Source organism: Mauremys reevesii, linkage group 12 (assembly GCF_016161935.1).
Source record: "Mauremys reevesii isolate NIE-2019 linkage group 12, ASM1616193v1, whole genome shotgun sequence".
In the NCBI taxonomy this organism is placed as follows: domain Eukaryota; kingdom Metazoa; phylum Chordata; order Testudines; family Geoemydidae; genus Mauremys; species Mauremys reevesii.
In genome coordinates this window covers 49,862,934-49,890,374 of record NC_052634.1, presented here as the reverse complement: position 1 = coordinate 49,890,374, position 27,441 = coordinate 49,862,934, and the positions used below count along the sequence as shown (strand labels likewise).

The following is a 27,441-nucleotide window of genomic DNA, read 5'->3' as shown; positions in this document are numbered from 1 at the left end:
TCCTGTGCCTCAGTGCAACTAAATCTCCGCACCTAGACAGCTGGTCCATCCGCTGCACCCCAGTCCCCCATACCTAAGCCTCCCTGCCAAAGCCCTGCACCTGGCTCCATAGAATTAAGTCTCACATCTCGCTGGGAACTCAACTTCTTGTGCCCAGAGAGTCTCGGCCCCCCTCAGTAGCTGACCTGAGTCTGAGAAACACAGTGTCTGTCTTCTCTAAAGAAGTACTTGGAGAGCATTTTCTAGTGTGACCACGTGGCCTAATGGATAAGGTGTCTGACTTTAAATCAGGCAGTTGAGAGTTCAAGTCCCTTTGTTCTTGTGCAGTTTTACCTTTGGCTGAACGTCCTGCTCCCTTCAGGGCTGGAACCTCTTTTTGGTCACTTAGGCCAATGCTCTGGCTTCAGCTAGAGCCCCGGGAAGGAGTTGGGGTGGGTGTCACAAAGGCTGGGGCATGAGCCCCAGGTGCTTCCAGTCTCGCCTTTGCCCTTCCTGACTTGCCCAAGAAACTGGGCGGCTGCCGGGCTAGCGTGTGGAGCAGTTTCCCTCTTCCAAGTGTGCGCCTGTCCCTGTGCTGGAGGGTACTTGCTACATAGCACCTTGGGAGCCTGGGTGTTTCTCTGCTTCTCGCCAGCTGGGGAAAAGCCTCTCGAGGTAAAATCTCCTGCCCCACTGCCAAAGTGAGCACCTGGAGTGGGAACAGTAAGAGGCCCCACCGGGGGGGCTGGCCCTGCTTTCCTACCATCGTCTGATGTTGGCCACAGAGCATCAGCAGCCGCCCCGCATGCTGGTCTGTGGGTGGCCTTCAGTGGGTGTTTGGCATGGCAGGGAGCAGGCTGGCTGGGGGTCTTTGTCGCTGTCTGCTGGCCACGCATAGGCATGGTCGTCCCCTCCTCTGAACAGCCAGAGTGAGTCTGTGCTTAGAAAGCAGAGACACAGGAGACTGGAGACAAGAGGGTGAGAAAGATTGAGAAAGGGCCTATGCAGACAGCCCACACCACAGGGACGCTGCCTGGTTAAGGGATGTGGAGGCACCAAATTGCCCCAAATTTCCCGGTGCCCTGCGCAGCTGCGTACTGCTCCAGCGGGGAACCCGATCCCCCGGCTGGCTGAGCCGGCCAGGAAAGCTGCCCCTGCCCCTGCTCCACCTCTTCCCCACAGCCCCCACCCCTGGTCTGCCCCCACCCCCCACTTCCCCCCCCGCTCCCCCCCCTCCCCCCCCCCGCCCCCCCTGCCCCAGAGCGACACCCCGGTGGACGGCAGGAGGGATCAGGCGCACCCGGCACTCACTGGGCGGTGGGAAGTGGAACGACCTGGCCCCAGCCTGCTCTGCTCCACTAGCTCCCGCCCGCGCCACTGGTGAGCGCGGGGGGGGGCGTGTCCCCCCCAACTGCCCCGGCGGGGAGCAGAGTGCAGCAGGCTGGGGCCGGCTCCCGCCCCTTCCCGATGCCCCGTGATTGTGGGTTCGGGCGTCCCCTGCAATCACCGGGCTGCGGGAAGTGGAGTGACCTGGCCCCAGCCTGCTCCACTCTGCCAGCTCGGGCTGGGGGACGGGGGTGCCGTGTAGGGCACCAAAATGTCTAGGGACAACCCTGAATAGATCATTTTCCCACAGGGACCGATGGCTGTTAGACTAGAGATATTCAGGCTGCCTGTACAGGCCGAGACTTTAAGAACTCAGGTGTATTTTTATCACTTAGCTAGTGACAGGGGTATAAAAGAAAGACCCAAAATCCCAGTCGGCCTGCGTCTGGGCCTTCTCTCCTCGGAGAGTCTGAGCCTTGTTTGTAGGCGAAGGCCTTTGGCTAAGCAGCAGGGGCAGCCATAAGCTGGGAAGAACGGTCCCATCCTCACCTCCCAAACCCGTCACACTGAACTAAGGTGGGGTTGGGCTGTTAGGAAGACGATCCTGTCCCGATAGTGCCCATCAACACCAGATAACGAAACAGATCTTAAGGAGCATCCGGTCTGGCAAGAAATCCTTCTCAATGGTTGTGGTTGTGAAACCCTCATTTCTGTAGGGTTTAGCTTTCTGGCCCCCACTTTTCTATTGTCAATCTGTCTGGTTCTCTAATTGTTTCTGTCTGCTGCAGAATTAATTTTGCTGGGTGTAAGTTAATTAGGGGAGTGGGATGTAATTGGTTAGAGAATTCTGTTACAATAGGTTAGAATTGGTTAGTTACAATGACTGGTTAAGGTCTAGCTGAGAATATTACTGTATAAACTGGGGTCAGACAGGAAGTGGAAGAGGAAATTGGAATCATGCTAACAGGGGGATGGGAATAGGGAACAGGGACACAGACAAGGCTTTGCAGTGTCACAGCTGGGAAGGGGATGTGGGTAAACACTCTGCAGTGTCAGAGCTCATAGACTCATCGACTTTAAGGTCAGAAGGGACCATTGTGATCGTCTAGTCTGACCTCCTGCACAACGCAGGCCACAGACTCTCACCCACCCACTCCTGTAACAAACCCCTGGCCTATGTCTGAGCTAGCGAAGTCCTCAACTCGTTGTTTAAATACTTCAAGGTGCAGAGAATCCTCCAGCAAGTGACCCGTGCCCCACGCTGCAGAGGAAGGTGAAACCCCCCCAGGGTCTCTGCCAACCTGCCCTAGAGGAAAATTCCTTCCTGACCCCAAATATGACGATCAGCTAAACCCTTAGCATGTGGGCAGGACTCAGCACCCAGGAAAGAATTGTCTGTAGGGATGTGGGGTAAACGCTCTGCGGTGTCAGAGCTGGGAAGGGAACACTGGGGAACAGACTCTGTCGGTCTATAGAGATAAGCCCGACTGGTGTGAAGGGCTTTGGAATCTGCTTGCTTGGAAACTAACCCCAGTAAACATCCCGTTGTCTGCGCTTCCGACTTCTGGTCTTTTGCTGCTTATTGATTGTGTGACAAGAGCCAGGGAAGTGGGCGGGGGAAGGGAAAGCCCTCTAACAATGGCTCCTTGCTCCTCTCCCTCCCCAGGCTCAGGGGTCAAGGATGGGCAGGACTCCAGGCTCTGCTTGAGGGATCCTGGCACAGGTGCTGGGCTGGGGCAGGGAGAAGAATTGTAGATTCTCACCTGCACTGTGGAGATAATAAGTGAAGGGGGCATTTTTGACTCCTCCCCTCCTCAGTGTCCCCAGGGCCGGAATTCTACAGTCCACAGGGCCAAATAAGGGGGTGAAGCCATTTGGCTAATGAAAACCAGTGCTCCAGGTGAGGCTTGAACTCACAACCTTAGCATAGCTCCTCTCAGCACTGCCTTATAAGTACTGTGCGCTAACCAATTGCGCCACTGGAGCACCTGTTAATTGTAAGTCTCTGAGACCCCCTAGGCTGATAAAGCCAAGGCATGACCCCAAAACATTCTCAGTGCAGCTGACAGCAGGTAGTGACAAGTGTTGGTACTTGGTGGGGTGGATTCTTCTTAAGGGTTCCCGGCACCATTTGACCCTTTTGTTCTTCCCTGTGTAATAACAGAGCTGGTTAAGACTCAATGGAGAGTCTTGCTGCAGCCCAACAGAGCTGAAATCACTGAGAACCAGCTCTAAGCATTAGTCCTGCTTTGGGACAGTGTCTCTCATGCAAGAAACTGCCCAGTCTGCGCTAGCAGTGAGGCTCCCTCACTAACAGCTGAAATCAGGAGAGCTGTGTGAAGTGCAGGGCCCCAGGGTGCCTGAACAGGGGAACAACACCCCAGGACTTTTAAAATGGGAGGGCTCTGCCTTGCTACTTTGTAATGACCGTAAGGGCGAGTGAGGGTGGGGAGGCGGAGAGCAGTGAGCGGGAGGTGGGGTCTGGGGGAAGAGGCAGCGTAGGAGTGGGGCCTTCAGGAGAAGGGGTGGGGCAGGGGCGTGGTGTTGAGTGGAAGGGGTGGGACTACTGTCGGGCTCTGGTGGCCGCTCCTTTTAGGAGCCTGTTCCGCTCCTGGTGGGACCACAAGACGTCCCAGAGCGCAGAGGGTGGCCAGCAGGGCGGTGAGCGGGGGGGCGGGCAAGTGGCCGGCGAGGTGGCCCGACAGCGGAGGGAGAAAGGGCTTTCCCGGGAGGTGATAGGTGAAATCTGGGTTTTCACTGACCCAGGGCAGCAGCTGTGGGTGAGGTGCAGTAAAGGGAGGGGCACATCCAAAGAGCTTCTGGTGTCTAGATTTAGGAACCCGAGGCAAAAGGCCACTGCCCAGCGCACTGTGGGGGGGGGGGGTGTTTTGCTCATAGTGTTGTGTTGTGAATCCTGATTGTGGTGTTTTCCCAAGTTAATACAAGGTGATTTTCCTCCTTTTTCTTAAAGTGTCTTTTCTACACTCAGTGCGTGTGAGTGGGGAAAGTATCGCCTCTTAGAGGCACCCAGTGGCCAGGGTTAGTTTCCCCAGGTTACTGGGTGGGGGCTTAGGCAGATTGTGTGTTGTGTTGTTGAAGAGGAGCCCCAAGCACCCAAACAGGGAATTGTCACTTCAACCTTCAGAGTAAGAGCCAGAGGTGCTGCCAGCTGAGCTAGCCAGGCCGCCTAAACGTATTAACCCCTTTCACCACAAGAGCAAACACCGGGTACTTCTGTGCTTCTCAGCAGCTGGGAAAAAGCCTCTTGGGGGAAATATCTCCTGCCCCACCGCCAAAAGGAGCCCCTTGAGTGGGAACGGTCAGAGGCCCCACTCAGGGGCTGGCCCTGCTTTCCTACCGCCTTGTGATGCTGGCCGCTGAACGAATGCTGGTCTGTGAGTGGCCTTCAGCGGGGGTTTGGCATGGCAGGGAGCCATATCTGCCTTCTCTCAATGGGTCAATTGTACAGCTGATGTTCCTTAATGACCCATCAAACAGGCTAGACAGAACTGACACCAACTTGTCTGGGGTGTTCCCCGGAAGCAGAGCACAAGTTTGAAATACGAGCAGCATACAGCCAATATTCATAACGTCAGCTACAAAAATGATACACATCTAGAGATAGCATCATTAGAATCAGCCAATCAGAACCTCTCCGTAGACCCCTTACACAACAACCTTTCTACAATATTGGCTGCAAATATAGAACAGTGGTCGCAACAGTGATCTGTACAGTTACAGATTATGTCAATAACGTCACAGGAGGTGACACGGCATCAGTGAGACTGATACTGGAATACTGCCTCCAGTTTTGGTGTCCTCATTTGAAAAGATGTTGTGAAATTGGAGCTGGGGCAGCAAAGAGCCACCAAATGTTCTGAGGGCTGGAGAAAAATGCCTTTTAGTGAGCTACTGAATGAGCTCAACCTGTTTAGCTTATCAAAAGAAGATTGGCAGGTGACATCAATGAAGTGTTGAAGGGCCTTAATGGAGAGAAAATATTGGGTATTAAAGGGCTCTTTAATCCAGCAGAGAAAGGCATAACAAGAGCAAATGGCTGGAAGGTGAAAAGAGACAAATTCATATTACATCTAAGGCACAAATATTCAACAGCGAGCATGATTCACCACAGGAACAAGCTACCAAGGAAAGTGGTGGATTCGCCATCTCCTGATGTCATTTAATGAAGGCTAGATGCCTTTCTGGAAGCCGGCTTGTGTCATACAGGAGGCCGGTGATATGCAGGGGGTCAGATTAGATGCTCTAATCGTCTCTTCTGGCCATAAAGTCGACTAATTTCTGAATAACTGAGTGTAGCATTGGGAGCAGCGTCTGATGTTTTCCTGTCTAGCCGGCTTGCTTCCTAGAACAAACGCTCCTTGAGTGGGGTGATCCACAGGGAGTAGCTCAAACCTCCAAAGTGCCTGGCCAGGGGCAGGACATTGACACAGCAAGGGAGGGGTGTGGCAGTGACATCACAAAGGCCTTTGGCAGGACCTCAGACTATTGGTCCAAGGTGGTGGGGAGGTGGTGACCTCACAGAGAGATGCTGACATCAGCCAGGCAGGACAGCCCTCCACCACCATGTGCAGTGAGTAGGGACACAGTGAAGCACACGCCGCACTTGCTGGCTCAGCCTTGTGCATGGTGGGGTGGCCACCTCCCCATTGATGAGACCTGGTCCCACCGTCTCCATGGAGCTCCAGGCTGCCCTGCTGCCATCCCTGTCTGTGCTGTCTTCTCTAGCAGTTGACTGGAAGGTGAGCATTGGCCGCATGCCATGTAGCCGTGTTGTCTCCAAGGGCGAAAGCAGGAGGAATGGTACCTTCATAGCCCACCCAATATTCCATATCATAGTTAAGGAAAATATTTCTCAATGACCTCTCAGTAAAAGATCAGAAGCAGCCAGTGTCTGCATCAGTCTACGAGCATTGGTATTTTCTTGAAATTTGTCAGACCAACCTAACTAACACCTAACACACATTTGAAGTTCTTCTTTTCACACTGTTGCTCATTCTCAGGTTCTGCTTTGTCTCCAGACAGATCCATTCTCTTTCAGGACAGCCTTGCTCTTTCTGTCTGTTTCACTCGCTGAGGTGTCAGAGTAAACACTCCCCTTCCTTCTATTCTCAGACAAACACTAGTATTAACTGTTTGCTACTGATGGGTCTAGAAAGCATTTGTCAAGTGGAAGATACCGTTTCTGGGGGATTGCTCCCAAGATCCAGTACTTTGGGTTCAAACGTCACCCAGCTTCCTTGGTGAAAATAGCACCAAGGCTTTGTTGCAATATACAAGAAGAAAGGAGTTTTTCACCCCAAATGGGACTTGAACCCACAATCTCTGGCTTAGGAAGCCAACGCCTTATCCATTAGGCCACTGGGGCCCTGAAAACCAGTGGAAAGAGGGATGGAAATTCCCTCTCAGGATTGCACATTCCTCACATTCAATCAGAAGTCAAATACACCAATTAATGGCCTTACAGAAACATCTGCATCCCCTGGCAGCGAGGCAACTGGGCAGGTCGCTGACAGAGCTGAGCACCACCTTTCTGCCAGCCATCTTTAGAGAAGAACCCCACCCTAGAGTCACCCCTCCTCCTTCAGCACCTCCACGGCTGTGGCTCTGAGCGGCAGTAGTATGATTAGGGGGCGAATCCGGGGCTGGAAGGGGGGTAAGGTCGGCCTGTAAGGAGGAACCAGGTGGGGCAGACACAGGGGGAGGCTGAGGGCTGCTGGTTGGATGTTGGGATCCGAGCTCTAGATCAAAGCTGCACAGCGACCTGACACCCAGGGTTATAAGGCCGAAATAGTGACCCCTTACTGGCCTTGGTGACCCCAAACCCTTGTTACTAAGGGCATTGAGGAGCCTCTGTCCCTTAATAACTTCTGGGAGCTCCCCAGCAGGCTGCGGGCGTCAGCCGCCTCCTGCCTCACAGGTTAGACTCTTGGTGCTGTGCCAGCCGCCCCCTCGCTTGCAGGCCCAGTGTGAGAAGAAGGAGGCCCGGTGCTGGCAGAAGAGGGTTTTGATTGATCGATCTCTGTGTGATGGGCACAGGACGCTTCCACTCAGTAGCACAGCTGGGGGGGGAGCAAGGGGAGCAGCTAAGGGCATTGGGTTCCTCCGGTGGGGGTGTGGAGCAGCCGTTCGTTTTCCTGTTCGCACTCCTCTGCGGTGTGAAAATTGGGGCGGGGAGGCAGAAGCCCCACTTCCCTCCCGAAATGATACCCAGTGGGGGAAGCCAGGACAACAGGGTGGGGCGGCAAGTGGTGGCCAGACTCTCACCACCAGGGTCTAATCTAGCTCAGGGTCCAGCTCAACTTCCTCCCCGCACCACTGGCCCCCAGTCCCCTTCCACCACCAGGTCAGCCCGGGCACTAGGGCAGGAACAGGGTGAGGCAGCAAGTCAGGCTGAGCAAGGCAGGCAAAAGCGAGTTTTGTCTTCATGGGCCACTCACAATGACGTCCTTTTTGTGTGCAACTGCTGCAAAAACATCCTGAACAGAGAAGCAACAGGCCAAAACACTGCCACACAGCTGCCAAAGTAGCTCAGTTGGGAGAGTGTTGGACTGAAGATCTGAAGGCCCCTGTTTCAATCCCAGGCTTTGGCAGGCCCTTTGATCCTTCTTTGTGCAGGGGGGGCTTGTTTTCTAGGAGGGTGGCAGCAGCTTTATCTGGGGCAGGTACCTGATTTTGAGCTCCCCAGCAGGACAACAGAGAGCATGGGCTTCTCCCCCTAGTTGGCCCACCTGACCTATAAGGATGGGAGATGGGAGCTGTCTTTCCCACATGACTTATTTGTCGACCCAAAATGGCGGGAACAGAGTGAGGCAGGACGGCCTCGGAGATGGTGCCAGAGGGGCAGGGACTTGGGAGGAAGCTCCTCTGCAAAGCTGAGTGACGACAGTACTGGGAAGGGGCATCTGGCACGTGGAATGGGGCAGGGATTCAGAGGCCCAAGAGGAGGCACTTGATGTTAAGGTGTGAAAGGAAAGATCCATGGTAGGAACTGGCTCCCTTCCTCTGGACCACACAGTGTTTGGTGTTGGGGCGGATTTTAATTGTCTCAGCCGGCCTGAGAACTGCTGGTCCCGTTTTCTCAACTGTGAGAGGAAACGTTTTTACAATGAGCACTACCTGGCGCAGGTCTGTAGCGAGGTTGGCTTAGAGGACTTGTTTCTCCATAGCAGAACCAGTGGAGGGTGGGCGGTAGCCTCCTAGTCCTAGTCCTAGACCCGAGCTCACAGCAGCTGCAGGGGATACACCTTTCTGCAGGGACAGGCCAGGAGTCGCACTGACCGGATTTACGTGAAGGAGAGCACGTCGACATGGCTAATCTATGGGGCACCAGGTGAGTGGCAGAGGTTTCAGGTGCTGAGAGTTTGCCTGACCCTCAGGGACACAGTGTGAGGGGTGTCCCAGGGATCTCTGTGAAAGGAGCAGAACAGGATTTACTTGGGGTGGGGAGAGAATTGAGAGTGGCTCAGGGGGTTGGACAGAGGTATTCCCCGGGTGAGAGACTGGCTAAAACACAGGCCTTGCTGTGAGCAGGATTTGAACCTGTGCAGGGGAACCCTATTGGATTTCGACTCCAACACCTTAACCACTCGGCCATCACAGCTGTGAGGACAAAACTTCCCCAATGCCAGAGAAACTGGTAAAGAATCACAATGCCCAGCCATGAAGTCATCTGAACTACAGAATTCCCACCGCAAACCTGGCTCCCAAAGCACAGGGGGGGATTGGGGGTTTGTTCTCTTTGCTTAGCCATGTGCAGTCGCACAGAGAGCGCGTTTAAAAGTCTCCCCTCCCACAGAGCGGGAAGGGGAAATGACTCTCAACTTGAAGCCTGAGGTGAATGAGGATGTCTGGACCAAGGGGCCAGGGACTGGCCTTTGCTAGAGAAAACACTGTCAAGTTTTAACCAATTAGGACAAGTCAGCAAATAAGAACAACCTCAGGTGTCAGTAACTGCTGCAGCAAAGGTAGCAAAATCCTACAGGGAGCAGTTTCTGGCACTACACCTGTGCAGCTCTGCTCCCTGGCTCTTCTCGGGCTCCTGCTCTCTCCTTAGCTCTGCCCCACTCTGGCCCAGGCAGTTCCAGCTCCCACGGAAGATGGGACCCCCTGGCCTGGTGACTCCCTCATTACACTGCCTGGCCTGTCAGTGCGGCTAACTTGGAGCTTTGGCCTCTCCCCATTGCCCCTGGGGACTGTCAGTCTCAGGGTCCTGATTTCCCATTGGCCCTTGCCCCTTCTATTGGTGCTGGGAACTAGCCAACCAACCCCCCCCCCCCGACACACACACTAAGTTTTAGTAAAGGGCCAAGAGCCCCCTTACACAAGCCAGCCCCATGAGGGTCACCGATGTACAGAGAAGGCAGCATGAGCTGGTCCCATGGTGTAACGGGCAGCACTCAGGACTCTGAATCCTGCAATCTGAGTTCAAATCTCAGTGAGACCTTGTGTTGGCTTGTGGTGAAGCCCTGGAGCTCACAGTGCTCAACTTCCCTGTCTCCAGCTGTGCAAGAGCCAGTCTCCCCCCTCCTGCTGGGTGACTTACACCTTGTAGAGCCAGGTCTTTGGCTGGGAAGGCCACAAAGGGTTGGGGCTGTGGAACTTGCTACCTTGATGGTTGGGCTTCACCTGCTGCCCACAAGTTTGGCCCTGGTGCTTCCTGCCACACTTTTCCTCTGGCCCACATGGCGCTTGAAGAAAGGAGGGTCAGGGCTGGGATTGATAGTCAGGGCTTGGCAGGAGGGAGGAAGAGCCCCAGGCTGGATCCTGTCACATGGTCCCTCCTCTGGGCACTGTTCTCTATTTGGTTGTCATGGTTTTTGTTGCTATGGCAACTGAGTTAGTTTATTAGGGGATAGCCCAGCCTGTTTCGGCCGGTTGGGTGAGCTGTGTGTCTGTAAATAAAATGGTGGTTTTGTTAGCTGTCTCCTGTCTGGCCTCAAGTGATTTCTTCCTAAACCGGCTGCCCCCAAGGATATAACAGTAGACATCTTGGCTCAGGCTCAATACCGGGCTCTGGGAGCCCTCAAGGTAGGGAGGGAGTTTAGCCAGCAAAAAAGGTAAAATGGCAGTGGAGTGTTACCCTGGACTCAATGGCATTTCTCCATTGGTCTGTCTGCTTTGGGGCAGGGACAATAACACGTCCTGCTGCTTTCGTTATTTCAAAGGGCAGTTTAGGATTTTCATTCTCACACACGGTGCATGAAGCAGGACTCAACCCTCCATGTAAACTAAATGAGCTGCTCACAGATTCTGGCAGCCACAATGAGCATTTGGTGTGAGAGCCCAGACCTGCCCCTGTCCCAGAGAGAGGGGGGTCATCTGTGACAGGCTGGACCACTGACCTATCAGCTCTTAACTCCCAAACTTTCAGTAACTCTATCATCAGTGCCTGTGAGTGTAATTTAAACCATAAAAACAGATATACTGGGCTGGACCAAAGGCCCACCCAATGCTCTGTTTTGTTCTCTGACAGTAGCTAATACCAGGTACCCCAAGAGTTACTCAACAAGGCACTACTGGTAGTGCTCTGGGAGCACGGCTCCCAGCGCTGGGGCTTTGACTACACTGGCGCTTTGTAGCGCCGCAATTTGCAGCGCTGCAGAGGGTGTGTTTTCACACCCTGCTGCAGCGCTGCAAATTTGTAAGTGTAGCCAAGCCCTAGGACACAGTGTCTGCCCACACCTGACTCCCTGCCAGCCCCACCGGGGCCTGACACACTTTGCATGTGTTTGGATACTGCAAAGCAGAGGAGCAAGTGACGTTTTCCTTGCAAGCTGTGTGTGTGTGTGAATCTTTGGCCAGGTCTGCACTAATTCTTTCAGCAGAATTATATTGCTCAGGTGTGTGAAAAACAGACAATGCTCCCTCGTTCGGCAGCTTGTGGCTGGTGCACACACTGCAATGCCACGTCTGGCGACAAAACTGCCCTGTTTTGGTGACAAAATAAAAACACCTCGACAAGAGGCCTAGAGCTTTTTGCAGCAAACTTCAAGTGATAAATTGTCAGTGTAAATGCTGTTGGTCATTATATCACCATGACTGGTCTCCACCAGTATCCCACCATGCCTGCTGTGAACTCGCCTGCCCTGTATTTCTGCTACAGAGGCTGGGCCCCTCCCCTTTCAGTGTCCCCCTGCTCCAAGGGAAAGTTCTGACAGCTGAGCTGCTATCTGCACTGGGATTAGATTGATAGAACTGCATTGCCAGCCTAAGTAATGTAATTACACCAACCTAATTTTGTAGTGTAGACCTGTCCAAAGAATCACACACACACCTTGGGAGCAAAACGTCACCTGCTCCTCTGCTTTACAGAATCCAAACACGAGCAACACTTGTCAGGGCCCAGTGGGGATTGGCAGAGAGTCAGGTGTGGGCAAACAGGATGTTTTAAGTAACAGCAGGTGCCATGGCTTAGCTGGTTAAAGCACCTGTTTCGTAAACAGAAGATCCTGGGTTCAACTCCCAGTGGTACCTTTGGGCGTGGCTTTTGGGGCACCTGGTATTGGCTACTGTCAGAAGACAAGTTTCAGAGCTAGATGGACTCCTACGCTGCCTCTTTCTCCAAGACACTGCTCTCTGCCCCCTCCCCACCCTTATGGTCATCACAAAGTGGCAAGGCAGAGCTCTCCCATTTTTAAAAGTCCTGGGGTGTTGTTCCCCCCTGTTCAGGCACCCCTGGGGCCCTGCACTTCACACAGCTCTCCCTGATTTCAGCTGTTAGTGAGGGAGCCTCACTGCTAGCGCAGACTGGGCAGTTTCTTGCAGGAGAGACACTGTCCCAAAGCAGGACTAACGCTTAGAGCTGGTTATCAGTGATTTCAGATCTGCTGGTCTGCAGCAAGACTCTCCATTGAGTCTTAACCAGCTCTGTTATTACACAGGGAAGAACAAATGGGGCCTGGAACCCTTAAGAAGAATCCACCCCACCAAGTACAACACTTGTCGCTACCTGCTCTCAGCTCCACTGAGAATGTTTTGGGGTCACTCCTCGCCTGTATCCACCTAGGGAACTAGGAGAATAGCATTTAATAGGTGCTCCAGTTGCACAATTGGTTAGCACACAGTACTTATAGGGCAGTGCTGAGAGGAACTATGCTGAGATTGTGAGTTCAAGCCTCACCTAGAGCACTGGTTTTCATTAGCCAAATTACATCACCCCCTTGTTTGGCCCTGTGGAATGTAGAATTCCAGCCCTGAGGAGGGGAGGATTTAAAAATGCCCCTTCACTTATTACCTCCTCTCCAGAGCACAGGTGAGAATCTACCTTCCTTTCTCCCCAGCCCCAGTGCCGGGATCCCTCAAGCAGAGCCTGGAGTCCTGCCCAGGGCGTCTGTACTATTGACAAAGACTAAGTGACAGGGACAAAACACTCAAATCCCGCCTGGTGCGGGGAGCCAGGTTTGCTCTTCAAATTCTGTCGTTGGTACATTTCCAGGCCTGGGAATGTCCCACAACAGCATTGAATGAGAAGCTGCCTGCAGAACAGTGACACTGCACAGAGCTCCTGTGGAGGAGGGGTGGGAATTAGTAACATTTTGAGGATCGTTTGGGAAATGAGCCTTTGCTGACAAGGTTTGTCTCTGTTCATATTTCACCTTCAGGTGTTATCTTAAGGGATCTTTAGTATATTTTTGGGAAGTTAATAACTATCTCCTCAACTTTATTTACTCAACTTAAAAATTGGTGTCACTTGATTTTTGCATCTCCCTGTGAAAATACAACTGACACGTGTGGCTTTCTACACAGGGTCATGATGTTAAAGTTGGGGAATTCAGTCTCTGTACTTCTGGGGGGCGGGGTGTTGCTTTTTTACAGCTGCCTCACGGCCAGGCAAACCAGGCTGTTAGCTGCACCCACGGTTCTTGCCAGGGGCCCCTGCTGAACCCTGGGCAGCTGCACTGCCGTGCTGGGGTGACTCTGCAGGTGGAGAAGCTGCTGTGGAGCAATGTAGAGCAGGTGCAGGAAGGAGACGGGGTCACTATTCACATTCTGAGCTGCACAATTTTCCAAATTTGGGAATAGATTCATCGATTCATAGACTTAAGGTCAGAAGGGACCATTATGATCATCTAGTCTGACCTCCTGCACAATTCAGGCCACAGAATCTCACCCACCCACTCCTGTAACAAACCCCTAACCTATGTCTGAGTTATCGAAGTCCTCAAATCGTGGTTTAAAGACTTCAACGTGCAGGGAATCCTCCAGCAAGTGACCCGAGCCCCACGCTGCAGAGAAAGGCGAATGTCCGATAACAATTCTAAGGGGAAGGTGAATGCAGAGCTATGACATTGGAGATGCCCAGACCTCCAATGGGGGCAGCGTGGAAATTAATAATGGGAAGATCACTTGCAAAATTAGTCATCACTGACAAGCTTTGTCTCTGTTCCTATTTCACGCTATGGTGTTAGTTAGAGGAATCAGTACAGATTTTTACTATATTAATTAAACACTTAATTTTATTTAACCAAGACAAAAACTTAGTATCACTTATTTTTTCTCTGTCCTAGCAAGAATGAATTGAATTTTGTGACTTTCTGGAAAGTGCAGCGAGATTAAATGTGGGAAATTCAGTCTCTGTGTTTGTGAGCTGATGTTTTCCTCTCACAGGTCAGTGCCTGCATTGAAATACCAAAAGGGATCTAAGGGCTGGTGTACGCTGGGCACTTCACTGGCAGAGCAACGTCTCTCAGGGTATGAACCCCCCCGTCCATCCATATAGTTACAGTGACCTAAACCCTGGTTAGATAGTGCTAAAGAAAAGGAAGAATTGTTCTGTCAATGCAGCTATTACAGGGATGGGAAAACCTCTCCACTGACTGTCTACTCCAGAGTGCTATAGCAGGTGCCACAGCAGCATTTTAAGTGTAGACAGAGTGAAACTAGATTTAGCTCCAGTTTGCACTGTGAATGCTCAGGCACTAAAACTACAGTAATCATAACAACAGTGCAGAGCTTACGTAGTTGGCAGGATTTGAACCTGCGCGGGGCAACCCCAATGGATTTCTAGTCCATCGCCTTAACCACTCAGCCACAACTACTTGATGTGTAATTGTTTTACTACACGATAATTCAGTTCTCACTGAATTGTCTCTTCAAATTGTTTGCTCAGACCAGCTTCCCCAGCACATTCATGGCTGTGCATCAGTGTAGGTGTGTCCTTGGGTGAACAGCGAGAATTCCTGCCCATTTCCCTTCCGGCTGGAGCAGGATGAGAGTGTGTTTGTGTGAATGACATTGCTGTAGATTGTTGTTCATTCCCCACTCTGACAATTCAGACAGTCCCTTTCCTAGTCAAATCTCCAGCACATCATTCCAATATCAGGTGGCAGGATTTCTCTGGGGCACTGAAATTTTTCAGGGGGCTGGTGCATGAACTGAGCCTTGCATTCCACCCTTGATGTTTCATGGACTAACAACAGCAGCAGAAAGAAAGAGCCGAGCCAATATCTCCCTGGCAGGGATGCAGGTGCCACGTCCCCTCTGTCTGACTATCGCATTGCAGGAGAGAAGATTTCACTGGAATCGAATGCCCTGGCTCAGACCAGAGACACAGGGAGGTTTTGCTGTTCATGGATCTGTGCAAAGGAAATTGTGTCTCTGTGGGAAATGGAGGCAGGAAATGAAACACCCAATGCCCTAAGGAATGTGGGTGAAGGACTCGGGCTGAGCAATGGTTTAACAGGGGTTTGTTTCAATTTATTGGCCTGATTAAAACTATGGCTAAAAGCCCCCTGTAACAGGGGCTGTGGGACAGGACAGGCAGTTCTGCGCACAGTGTTCAGAGCTGCCCCCTATCTGCCCTTTCTCTGCCCCGCCCCTGCTCCCAGAATGCACCAGGCCCTGGACTGAACTCTTCCCCTGCTGGCCGAGCTGGTTTCGTTTGCTGTGATCCTGTTGGCTTGGCAGGGGGGGAAGTGACAGTCCCACCCCAGAGCCCCCCTGTCACCCAGCCCCCAACCCCCAGCAGGGCAGGTCAGCCAGGAGCTGGGCCCTGCCAGGCACTCAGGGGCGTCTCCCCTGCAGCTGGGGGCTCTCCCCAGCGTGGTCTGTGGGAGCTCGCGCGGGCAGCGGCAGCAGCCGCGTGGTGGGTTGGGCTGGTGACCCGGGTCCATCTCCTGGGGTTGGCTGGGTTCATGCTCAGGTGACTGGCCCCAGCCACCGGCCGAGCCCCACGGCCACGCTGCTGCTGTTACCGCACTAGCCCCTCACGCCCCCATTCCCTCACTGAAGCCAGGAGAAGGTTTGCAGGGACGAGGTGGGAAGGGTTTGACCCCAATATCCCGGAGCTGATTCTCCCCACAAAGGGGTGTGTGCACGTGGTGGGTGCCGTGTGCAACGCCCTGTGCCCATGAGGAGGGGACCGGAGCTCTGCCAGCAGGAAGATTTATCCTGAAGGAGCCCTGCCCCCCTCCCCCAGGGGTTCCCCTGGAGCAGAGAAGCTTTGAATCCTCGCTGGAGACTAGAGACGCCCGAGCAGCACGAGCTGCCTGGCAGAGGTTCTGGATCAGGGCCTCACGGGCACATTGGGTTCATTCCCTCAGGGCTGCCTTGCCCAGTGCCAGGGCTGCTCTCACTCCCCAGCACAGAGGGGGCTGCAGGCTCTTTGCCAAGCTGGGTCCCAGCTCAAGGCAGATTTAACACTAGCAGGGGGCCCAGGCATGTGCTGGTGCCGCTCAGGGAGGGAATCTGGGCCAAAGACTGATTAGAAATTGGGTAACACTGAAGTGGGACTAGACAGACCCTTGCTGGGACGTGGGGGGTAGGTAGCCCCCATTGTGTACCCTGCCCTCGCCGAGAAGTCTCTGGGAGAGTGGATTCTTCCTGATGGGCCACCAACACGTCTCGTTGGTCCTGATGTCGGCTGCTCCTTTGCTGATACTGACAAGCTAGTTGTGGGCCTTTCCCACTCACCCCATAGCTCCGGGATGCACAGACAGCAACACTGGTGTGGAAGAAATGAACTCCACTCTCAGGTTTCAAGATCCTTAAGATCACTGCCATTGCCAATGTAATTCTCAGGGGGTATAGCTCAGTGGTAGAGTGTTTGACTGCAGATCAAGTGGTCCTTGGTTCAAATCCAAGTGCCCCCTTAAAAGCCTGGTCCTTCAACAGCAATAATAATTGCATATCCATTTCCATTATGTTCAGGAGCTCCACTGACCAGGAATACCTGAAATGAATGGAAACACTCAACATTTTCCTGTGCAAATGCATAAAAACCTAGCAAACATGTCCCCCAGCTGAAATCAGTTCCAATCCTCTAAGTGTCTAATTTGTGTTTTCATCAACTAAACGAAGGCACATGAAGACACATTTGCAGGTTCTTGGCCTCCATGGGCTACAATGTGCAGAAGAACAAGAACCACATCCACGTGAGAGGCATGGACTAGTCTGTATTACATTTGGTAAGTAAGTTGCCATTGGGACTGAAAACTCTACTGGAGGTGGACAGGAGCCTGTTACAAAACTAAAATAACCAAGATTTACCAAACTCCCTGTTACACATTCAATCCTCTGTTTGTGCACACGGCATCAACTGGGGCTCTAATAAATGGCAACCTTCCTTTAACACAGATCGTTGTTCCTTGTGACTTTCAGATACATTCGAATGGCAGCTGTTCAGAGGTCATGTGCTTCTAGTTTATGAGCAGCAGCAGAGTCTCTGTACGTTACCAGCCGTAGAGCTGGGTGTGTCTGCATCCAAGTAACTGCAGAGTCAGTGTAGTCCCAGACAGTTAATTGCACAGTCTCACTTTCTGGTCTCATTGATCATTTGGGTAGAAACAGCAACGGTTTGGTGGGTTTTGTTTTTTTTCCCCTTCGTTTTCTCCTAAGGAATGTGTGATCTTGAGCATGTTAGTTTAAGTTCCCTGTGGGTCAGGAAAATTTCATCTCTTTGAAATAGCTGGGAAGTGACCTGTTTGTATCACCTAGAATAAAGGAGCTTTTGTAAAGCAGTTTTGCCTTTAAATATACTGGGATAAAAATAGTAAACAGTAAATTCCACAGCCAGACACCAGGCCAGGATCAATTGATGGGGCCAGGATCAATTAATTACAGAAGAAACAAACTCTTGGGAAGTAAATGTAATTTGTCCCCAAACCTTTCCTTGTTCTCATATGCTATCAGGGATTCTCTTCTAGAGGGCAGAGTTAAGGTTATCTGGGCATATACCATCACTCTGTATTCCCTGTTTTTCCAGAGTTTGAGTTTTACTGAACTCGATGTTCTGGAAGGTAAGAGATATTCACAGTCAAAGTTAACTCTCTGTTAACAAAGGTTTTGTTATTGGCAAATAATGAGACTAATCCCTCACTGCGGTAATTCCACTGACTTCAGTGTGCTCTTTCCTCATTTCTAGTTCCAAAAGAATAAGCAAATTAAAACAATATTGAGAACTAAAATGCTGTGAGAAAATGGAAATTTTAGTAGCTCAGATTTCAGTTTCTTCTGTGTCTTGTCCGTGTGTAAATGGCACAACATGTTAATTTATAAGCACATCTTTCTTAACTTCTTTAAATATTCTGTAGTACATTAACTATATCCAGTGGGTTGTTCAATGCAGTGAGGTTTTCATGCATTGCCCAAAACATATTTTTCATGTTATGTAAACGAACACAACTCATTGAACACAAAATTGTGTATTTCATGCTGTGAACTGTGTTGGTAGCTCAAATTAATAGGTTTGTTTTTTCTCTCTCTCTCTCCATGAAAAAAGGAAGAAACCGTGAAAATACCCATGGGAGAGAGGGGGTTTCTGAGAGCTGGGGTAGATATGGAGATATTTATGAAAGGGGGAGAGGCCAAAGTAGGGCCTTAGCTGGAGCAAAGGGGGAGGTTTTTTGTGCAGGTTCATTTCAGCCAGCCTCACATCCTGTAGTCCCTACTTCCCCACCCCCCCAACAAAGCCACCTGTGACTCCTGAGACAGCCCCACGTCAAAAACTGCAGAGCCCCCAGCACTCCCTTTCCTAGCTGGATCCCCTGGCAGCCAGAGCTGTCCGCAGAACTGCTGTGGTTGCTCCCCTGGGTCTCTGGTCAAGGACGGCTACCGGCTTCTCCTGAGAATGCAGCTGAGAAATGATTCACCCTTCTCTAGATTCTCGCCTGTGGGCTGTGAGAAGCAAGATGGGGCCTGTATGATAAAGTCCATGCAACATTCCCTCACATCCCAGCCCTGGTATGTCACCAGTAGCTGCTGTCCCTGCGTAGCAGCAAAGGATGTTTCCCGTCATTCAGGAGATCCAAGCCTGGGACTAAAGTCAGCCCAGCCCAGCCCCCACACCTTAAAGTGAATAAGGAAAAGTTATTTACTTGTTCCCATAATATAAGAACTAGGGAACACCAAATGAAAGTAATAGGCAGCAGGTTTAAAACAAATAAAAGGAGGTTCTTCACACAGTGCACAGTCAACCTGTGGAACTCCTTACCTGAGGAGGTTGTGAAGGCTAGGACTATAACAGGGTTTAAAAGAGAACTAGATAAATTCATGGAGGTTAAGTCCATTAATGGCTATTAGGCAGGCCGTGTAAGGAATGGTGTCCCTAGCCTCTGTTTGTCAGAGGGTGGAGATGGATGGCAGGAGAGAGATCACTTGATCATTACCTGTTCACTCCTCTGGGGCACCTGGCATTGGCCACTGTTGGCAGACAGGATACTGGGCTGGATGGACCTTTGGTCTGAGCCAGTATGGCCATTCTTATGAAGGGAGGGAGAAAGCACTGCAACAGAGTTTCTGTAGTATATTGGTTATCATGTTTGCCTACCACACAAAAGGTCCCTGGCTCAAAACCAGACAGAAATAGGAGGGCTTACTATTTCTGCCTGTCCAGCAAGGCGCTCCTACTGCTGCCACTGGTCCGTCCCTGTGATAACCCCAACTCCTGCATGGCAGAGGGTGGTGAAATGAGCTGAGAAGAAACCTTGGCATCAGCAGGGGAAAGCTAGAGGATCTGGGCCACTCACCTTTTGAAGCCTTGTGGCTTGGTCTCCTCTGCCCTTGGAGATTGGCCTATGGCGGCCGGCTCTTCTGCGTGACTTGCCAAAGGAGGGAGTGAGGCAGGAATGGGGCAAAAGAGGAAAGTCGAGCTGAGGAAGGCAGGGCAGAAGCTAAGCGCCTCAGTGCAGCTAAGTGGGGTTAGTAGAGCACCACCAGTCGTTCTGCAAAGCCTGGGGAGGTGCGGTTGGCTGCTGGGAGGCAGAATCCTGTGCCTGCCTCTTGGCTTCCCAGGGATGGCTACTTGCAGCCCAGGAGAAGAAGGATGGTTCTGGGTGAAAGGAAGACAAGCAAAGCTCTGGGAGGAAATTTGGGTGCGGGGTGCGGGCTCTGTGCTGGGGGGGGGGGTTGGGGTGCAGGAGGGGTGGCGCTTACCCCGACCAGTGCAGCTCCCAAAGTGACTGGTACACACAACCCTGCGGAAGCAGGTCCTAGGTGGGTGGGGCCAGGGGGTCTCCATGTGCCGCTGCCTGCAGGCACCGCCCCCAGAGCTCCCAGTGGCTGCAGTTCCTGGCCAATGTGGGCTGCGGAGTTGGTACTCGGGGCAGGGGCAATGAATGGAGACACTCCCCCGCCACAGGGGATGCTGGGACATGCCGGCCACTTCTGGGAGTGGCATGGAGGGATGGAGGCAGAGTGGGCAGGGAGCCACCTCAGTGCTGCTGGCACATTTCTGCACACCCATTGGGGGAGGGGAGCAGAGGGCCTCCATGTGCTGCCTGGGGTAGGGGCAGTGCACAGAGCTGCCTCCCCTCCTGGGTCTATTACAGGAGTGGGTGGGTGGGGTCTTTTGGCCTGCAAGGTGCAGCAGGTCGGACTAGATGATAAGGTCCCTTCTGACCTTAAAGGCTCTGAGTCTAAAAGGGAGAGGGAAGAAAAGAAATTAAAAAAAAAATAAACCAAACATTGTAATACCAGGATAACTCCAACAGCTCATTGTATAGTCCCGCCCCTTTCTTCTGTGTTGAATGACCTGCAGGGCATTGATTCTCTCATTCTATTGATAAACTGATACAACGTGACTGAAATTAAACCAATTCCCAGCAGAGAAGACATCACATCCCTGCATTGGCTGGGAATTGAACCCAGCTCAACTACTTGGAAGGCAGCTATGCTCACCACTATACCACCAATGCATCTGGCAAAAGGGCTACTTATGCTTGCCCAATGAGGCTAGAGCAGCATTGAGGAGATTTTCTGCCTGTTAAAATGTACTGGATTCTCATCACTAAAAAAAAAACCTCCATCTTCACCTGGGTTTGAACCATCAGCCTTTCATTTAGCCACCAAAGTTATTAATCACAGGGTATGTCTACACTACAGGATTATTCTGATTTTACAGAAACTGTTTTTTGGAAACAGATTGTATAAAGTCGAGTGCACGCGGCCACACTAAGCACATTAATTCAGCGGTGTGCGTCCATGTACCGAGGCTACTGTCGATTTCCAGATCGTTGCACTGTGGGTAGCTATCCCATAGCTATCCCATAGTTCCTGCAGTCTCCCCCACCCATTGGAATTCTGGGTTGAGATCCCAATGCCTTATGGGGCAAAAACAGTGTTGTGGGTGATTCTGGGTAAATGTCAGTCAATCCTCCCTCCGTGAAAGAAACGGCAGACAATCATTTCACGCCCTTTTCCCTGGAGCCCGTTCAGCCTTTTTTCACTGTCACCGTATCTCTACTGGATGCTGCTGACAGACGCGGTACTGCAGCGCTACACAGCAGCATCCCCTTGCCTTTTGCAAGTTAGCAGAGATGGTTACCAGCCATACCGTCCCACTGCTGCTTTGCAAGTTGACAATGACAGTTGCCAGTTATACTGTACCGTTTGCTGCTGTCATGGGTGCTCCTGGCTTGCCTTGGTGAGGTTGGCTGGGGGTGCGTGGACAAAAATGGGAATGACTCCCCAGGTCATTCCCTTAAGTTTTGTCTAAAGGGAGGGTCAGTCCTGTCTAGACTATCAGACAAGCCTACAAAAGAACCAGAGAAGCAAACGGCCGCTCCAGGTCAGAGCCCCAGACATCCCGCAGAAATGATGAGCTGCATGCCATTCTAGGGGTGCCCTGCAACAACCCCACCCATTGCTTCCCTCCTCCCCCACCCCTCCTGGGCTACCGTGGCAGTTATCCACCCATTTGTGTGATGAAGTAATAAAGAATGCAGGAATTTGAAACAACACTGACTTTATTGCCTCTGCAAGTAGAGCTCAAAGGTGGGAGGGGAGGGCAGCCTCCAGCTGCTATGATATTCCAGGCAGGACTGAATCTCCATTAGACAAAGCTTAAAGAAGAGAATGACCTGGGAGTCATTCCCATTTTTGCCCAGGCACCCCCAGCTGACCTCACCAAGGCCAGCCAGGAGCACTCACGGGACGACAATGACAGATATCAGTCCTACCATAACATCAGTCCTGTAGTACCGGGAAGGGAAGGGAGGGGATGGTGTTGTGTAGCGCTGCAGCACTGCGTCTGCCAGCAGCATCCAGTAGACATACGGTGACACTGAAAAAAGGCGAGAAATGATTTTTTCCCTTTGCTTTCACGGGGGGGTGGGGGGGGGGGTTGGGAACGACATATACCCTGAACCACCCGCAACAATGTTTTTGACCCATCAGGCTTTGGGAACTCAGCCAAGAATTCAAATGGTTTTCGGAGAGTGCGGGAACTGTGGGAGAGCTACAGACGTCAGTTGCCCCTCCCACCGTGAGCGTCCATTTCATTCTTTGGCTTTCTGGTACGCTTGTCACAGCTCCTTAAGTTTCAGCACTGTATTGAGTCCCTGTTGTGGCCTCTGTCTATCATGGCCTTGGAGATTTTGTCAAATGTTTAGGCATTTTGTCTTTTGGAATGGAGTTCTGATAGAACAGATTCATCTCGCCATACAGAGATCAACTTCAGTATCTCCTGTACGGTCCATGCTGGAGCTTTTTTTGGATTCTGGGACTGCATGGTCACCTGTGCTGATCTGCGCTCCACGCTGGGCAAACAGGAAATGAAAATCAAAAGTTCATGGGGCTTTTCCTGTCAACCTGGCCAGTGCATCCGAGTTCAGATTGCTGTCCAGAGCGGTCACAATGGTGCACTGTGGGATAGCGCCTGGATGCCAATACCGTCGAATAGTGGCCACGCTAAACCTAATCCGACATGGCAATACCGATTTCAGTGCTACTCCCCTTGTCGGGAGGAGTACAGATATCAGATAAGAGCCCTTTATATCGATATAAAGGGCTTCGTTGTGTGGATGAGTGCAGGGTTAATGTGATTTAACGCTGCTAAATTCGATATAAACTCGTAGTGTTGAATGAGGCTAATCATCTAGTGGAACAAGCTCCGCAAGGGACGTGGTTAAATCCCCATCACTGCCGTGTGTAAATGAAGACCGCAGCTCTTGCTGCAAGACACCTGGTGTGTGGGTGTCCCTGTTCCCCCTTCAGAACCTCTGGTACATGGTGCTTCCCTCCTCCCAGTTCAAGATCCCCATCATGTGGGTGCTCCCATCCAGGATCTCTGGTGGGTGTCTCTGTCCCCCACCCCATGAACTAGCTCCCGTGTGTGGTTTCCCCTGCCTGCCCCCATCCGGGATCTGTGGGTGTCTCTGTTCCCCTTTTCAAGATCTGTGTTGCTTGGGTGTCCTCCCCCAAGTCAGAATCCCCATCATGTGGGTGCTCCAATCCCCCCCTCCAGGCTCTGCGGGGGGTGTCTGTATAAAAAGAGACCGTGTCTCACTGTCTTGCCCAGGCTACACTGCAGGGGCTATTCACAGGTGTGATCCCACTACTGATCAGCATGGGAGTTTTGACCTGCTCCATTTCTGACCTGGGCTGGTTCACCCCTCCTTAGGCAACCTGGGGACCCCAAGCTTCCCCAGGATCACCATATTGATGCCGAACTTAGTGCGGACACCTGATCAACACAGCCCCCTGCAGCCCAGAACTCCTGAGCTCAAGCGATCCGCCAGCCTCAGCCTCTCCAGGCACTGGGATCACAGGCACCAGCCACAGAGCCCAGCTTGTTTTGCGATCTGGCAGCTGGAGCTTTAAACTCTGCTTGTGAGCTCTGTGCCTTGGCCAGACGGGGACAGCCTGGAACTGGGAAATGCTCCTGCTTCCCCTGCCCCCATCTCATCTCGAGCTGCAGGCGCCGCTGTCCTCCTAGGTAAGATCCTGGATGTTTCGGTGCCCCCCATCCCCCGCCCAGGTGTCCGGGTACCTCTGCCCCCCATACAGAATCCTGGGTGTGTGGGTGTCCGTCCCTCTGCAGAGGATCCCGGAGTGTGGATGCCCTTGTCCCCCCCTACAACATCCTGGGTGTGTGGGTGCCACTCTCCCCCCCGTAGATCTCTGGTGGGTGGGTCCCCAGGGTGTGAGTGCTCCCATCCCCCAATACAGGCTGGGGGACGGGGTATAACTGGCTCTCCCTGTCCTGCCCAGGCGGTGCTACAGCAGCTGTTCACAGGGGCAGCAACCCCACTGTCACCCTGCAGCTTTAACCTGCTCCAGGGGTGACCTGCTTCACCCTCCTGTGGGAGCCTGGGGACCCGAACTTCCCAGAGTCACGTGATTGATGCCGAGCTTAGCACAGACACCGGCTCAGCATGGCAGGGTGCAGCCCTGACCATAGGCGGCAGGTTTGTATAATTTTTGTTGGGGCCCAAAATGGTGGTGCCCCCCGCACTCCCGCCCTGTAAGCCGATATAAAATGAAGCTACAACACGTCAGTACCACAAGATTACAAGGTTGGAGAAGGGGTAGGGGGTTCCAGGGGCCAGTCAAGGGACAAGGAGCAGGGGGGGTTGGTTGGGGCAGTGGTTGGCTGGGGCAGTCCGGGGACCGGCCGCAATTGGATCGGCAGGGGAGCCCTGGGGTTTATCTGGGGACCGGTCGGGGGTGGGGTCCTGGAGGAAAGTTGGGTGGGGTCTCAGGAGGGGCAGTTGGGGACAAGGAGAAGGGAGGCTTAGATAGGGGCTGGGGTCCCAAGGGGCAGTTAGGGGCAGTTGTCTCAGGAGTGGGTAACGGGGGACAAGGACCAGTGGTGCTTAGATAGGGGGTGGGGGTCCTGGGGGGCTGTTGGGGCAGGGGTCTGGGGAGGGGGCAATCAGCGGCCAGGGGCTGGGATTCAAAGGGCTCTGAGCTGCTGGCAGCCGCGGGGAGCCCAGAGCCCATTAAATCCCAGCCGCGGCTGGGATTCAAAGGGCTCTGGGCTCTCTGCCCCTGCGGGCAGCCCAGAGCCCTCCGATTCCCAGCCCCGGCTGAGATTTAAAGGGCTCTGGGCTCCCCGCGGTTGCAGGCAGCCCAGAGCCTCTGATTCCCAGCCGCGGCTGAGATTTAAAGGGCTCTGTGCTCCCCGTGCTTGTAGGCAGCCCAGAGCCCTCTGATTCCCAGCCGCGGCTGAGATTTAAAGGGCTCTGTGCTCCCCGCGGTTGCAGGCAGCCCAGAGCCCTCCGATTCCCAGCCGCGGCTGGAATTTAAAGGGGCAAAACCTAGCTCCAAATATTGGTGGAGCAGAGCCCCTGATTTTGAATATTCCTGGGGCTTTAGCTCCACGAGCCCATATAAGTTGGCGCCCATGGCCCTGACCCCTGACAACCAGCTTCCCTCCGCCTCCTGCTGCACAGCGAGGATCCCACGCGAGAGCCTTTGTGCCCCACGTGTCCAGCCAGGTCCGTTCCAGCTCCAGCTTTCAACTCTGCTTGTGAGCTCCCATCTCCGGCCACACGGGGGCAGCACTAATGGCCTCATCTAAATTTGACCCTTCAGACCGCAGATTATAACCCAGCGGGCAGATTATAGCCCAGGAAGCCAAATCCTTCCCCAAACTGACAGCTGAAGCAGAAGATCCCCTTGGAAAGATCAGGAATTTTGCCTTTAAAAACAAGGAAAATGTGCATTGGTCTCTTCTGTCTACAGCGAGAGATTGAAGAAACTCAATTGATTTCATTGACTGGAGGTTAAGAGGGGATTTAGTCACTGATTTTAAATACACAGTTTTAAAAATTCCCAGAGGGGGGAATATCTGATTTTAAAGGGTTCTTTAATTCACCAGACAAAGGTTGAACACGACCCCCTTGGTTTGCAGTCAATGTCACAAAACGCCAACTGGAAATTACCATTTTTTAACCATGAGGCTAATTATCTAGTGGAAAAAGTTCTGCGCAGGAATTGGTTAAATCCCCATCACTGCCCTGTGTAAATCAAGACCGCAGCTCTTGCTGCAAGACACCTGGTGTGTGAGTGTCCCTGTTCCCCCTTCAGAACCTCTGGTACATGGTGCTTCCCTCCTCCCAGTTCAAGATCCCCATCATGTGGGTGCTCCCATCCAGTATCTCTGGTGGGTGTCTCTGTCCCCCACCCCATGAACTAGCTCCCGTGTGTGGTTTCCCCTGCCTGCCCCCATCCAGGATCTGTGGGTGTCTCTGTTCCCCTTTTCAAGATCTGTGTTGCTTGGGTGCGTCCCTCACCCCAAGTCAGAATCCCCAGCGTGTGGGTGCTCCCATCCCCCCTCCAGGCTCTGCGGGGGGGGGGGTCTTAAAAGAGACCGTGTCTCACTGTCTTGCCCAGGCTACGCTGCAGGGGCTATTCACAGGCACAATCCCACTTCTGATCAGCACGAGAGTTTTGACCTGCTCCATTTCTAACCTGGGCCAGTTCACCCCTCCTTAGGCAACCTGGGGACCCCAAGCTGCCCCAGGATCACCATATTGATGCTGAACTTAGTGCGAACACCCGATCGGCACAGCCCCCTGCAGCCCAGAACTCCTGAGCTCAAGCGATCCACCAGCCTCAGCCTCCCCAGGAGCTGGGAGGCTGAGTGGCAGCAGGCCTTGGGGCAGGGCCACAGTCCGGGCCCGCCCAGCGTCCCCAAGTGGAGGAGTCCCAAGCTGCCCATGGAGCCAGGACTCCTGGGTTCTATTCCTGGCTCTCCCACAGACTCCCAATCTGAGCTGGTGCAGCCCATCTCGCCCTCCCTGGTGCCTCAGTTTCCCCCGTGTGAGACGGGTCCCAGTGTGAACGGCTGCAGCGCCGTGGAGAATCTCGTCCCTTCTCCTGGTGGCTCCTTGGGAGCCCTGGGGAAGCAGCCAACTGCTGCAGCCCCTGGCTCCCGTCTGGGCAGCCCGGGGTGGGGGTGGGATCTGGGCAATGGGAAGAAGGAATCCCCCCTTCCCCCACCCCACCCCGGGGACATGGGGGGAGGCTGGTGCTGCGGGGCAGGGAGTCCTGCAGCCCTCGCAGGGGAGAAGGGCAGGTTCCCGGCTTGGCTGCTGATGGGGCGGGGTGGGGGCACGGCTGGACTGGGGGCGCCCCCCTGCAGGGTGGAGATGGAGCACGGCCTGCTGGGAGCGGACGTCTCCTCTGGATGGGGGAGGGTGACACTGGCCAAATTGTGGGAGCCCCTGTCCCCCCCCCAGAAAAGGGAGGGGCCTCTCAGCCTTGCCGGCTCGTCTCTCTTTCACCAGGATCGGCCCAGCACCTGGCCTGGCCCAGACCCCCCTTCCTCAGCGCCAGCAGCTGCCCATTGTGGGGAGTGGAGCGGCCGGGGGTGGGGCCTCAAGCCCCGGGAGCAGGGCCGGGCACTGGGGGCAGGGGCTGTGATGGGGAGGTGGGTTGGAGAGATGTCGAGGGGTGAAGCTGGGACTCAGGGGAACGGGCCAGGCTGCAGGGAGGAAGTGTGGGGGCCACTGGAGGGGAGCTGGGGGCTGGGAAGCTGCGGGGACACAGCCGGGGGTAGTGGTGACACCGCAGGGGGCTGCTCAAGAGGCAGTGGGCTGGGGGCAGGGCGGGAGCTCGGACAGGGCTGGGGTCAGGCTATTGCGGGTCTCCTGTGACTGGCACCAGGCTGCAGGGAACCGGCCCGGCAGCCCCTGCTGGGGCTCTGGTCACTGCAGCCCCCACTGCACCCTCCTGGGGTCTAGTCACTGCAGCCCCCGCTGCACCCTGCTGGGGCTCTGGTCACTGCAGCCCCGATGCACCCTGCTGGGGCTCGGGTCACTGCAGCCCCCGATGCACCCTGCTGGGGCTGTGGTCACTGCAGCCCCGATGCACCCTGCTGGGGCTCTGGTCACTGCAGCCTCCCCGATGCACCCTGCTGGGGCTCTGGTCACTGCAGCCCTCCGATGCACCCTG

The 27,441-nt window shown here is 53.5% G+C and overlaps 7 non-coding genes across 7 annotated transcripts; 2 read left to right on the top strand and 5 right to left on the bottom strand.

Annotated features, from left to right (window-relative positions):
* Nucleotides 1-3,197: 3,197 nt before the first annotated feature.
* Nucleotides 3,198-3,291, bottom strand: TRNAI-UAU. The gene is made up of 2 exons: nucleotides 3,254-3,291; nucleotides 3,198-3,233 (listed from the first exon to the last, which is right to left on the bottom strand). It is a non-coding gene; the product is annotated as a tRNA-Ile (tRNA).
* Nucleotides 3,292-6,618: 3,327 nt separating this feature from the next.
* TRNAR-CCU lies at nucleotides 6,619-6,691 on the bottom strand. Its single transcript has one exon. It is a non-coding gene; the product is annotated as a tRNA-Arg (tRNA).
* Nucleotides 6,692-8,844: 2,153 nt separating this feature from the next.
* On the bottom strand, nucleotides 8,845-8,926 carry TRNAS-CGA. Its single transcript has one exon. It is a non-coding gene; the product is annotated as a tRNA-Ser (tRNA).
* A 2,799-nt stretch (nucleotides 8,927-11,725) lies between these two features.
* Nucleotides 11,726-11,799, top strand: TRNAT-CGU. Its single transcript has one exon. It is a non-coding gene; the product is annotated as a tRNA-Thr (tRNA).
* A 2,482-nt stretch (nucleotides 11,800-14,281) lies between these two features.
* TRNAS-AGA lies at nucleotides 14,282-14,363 on the bottom strand. Its single transcript has one exon. It is a non-coding gene; the product is annotated as a tRNA-Ser (tRNA).
* Nucleotides 14,364-16,343: 1,980 nt separating this feature from the next.
* On the top strand, nucleotides 16,344-16,415 carry TRNAC-GCA. Its single transcript has one exon. It is a non-coding gene; the product is annotated as a tRNA-Cys (tRNA).
* Nucleotides 16,416-20,384: 3,969 nt separating this feature from the next.
* On the bottom strand, nucleotides 20,385-20,456 carry TRNAG-UCC. The gene has a single exon. It is a non-coding gene; the product is annotated as a tRNA-Gly (tRNA).
* Nucleotides 20,457-27,441: the final 6,985 nt, after the last annotated feature.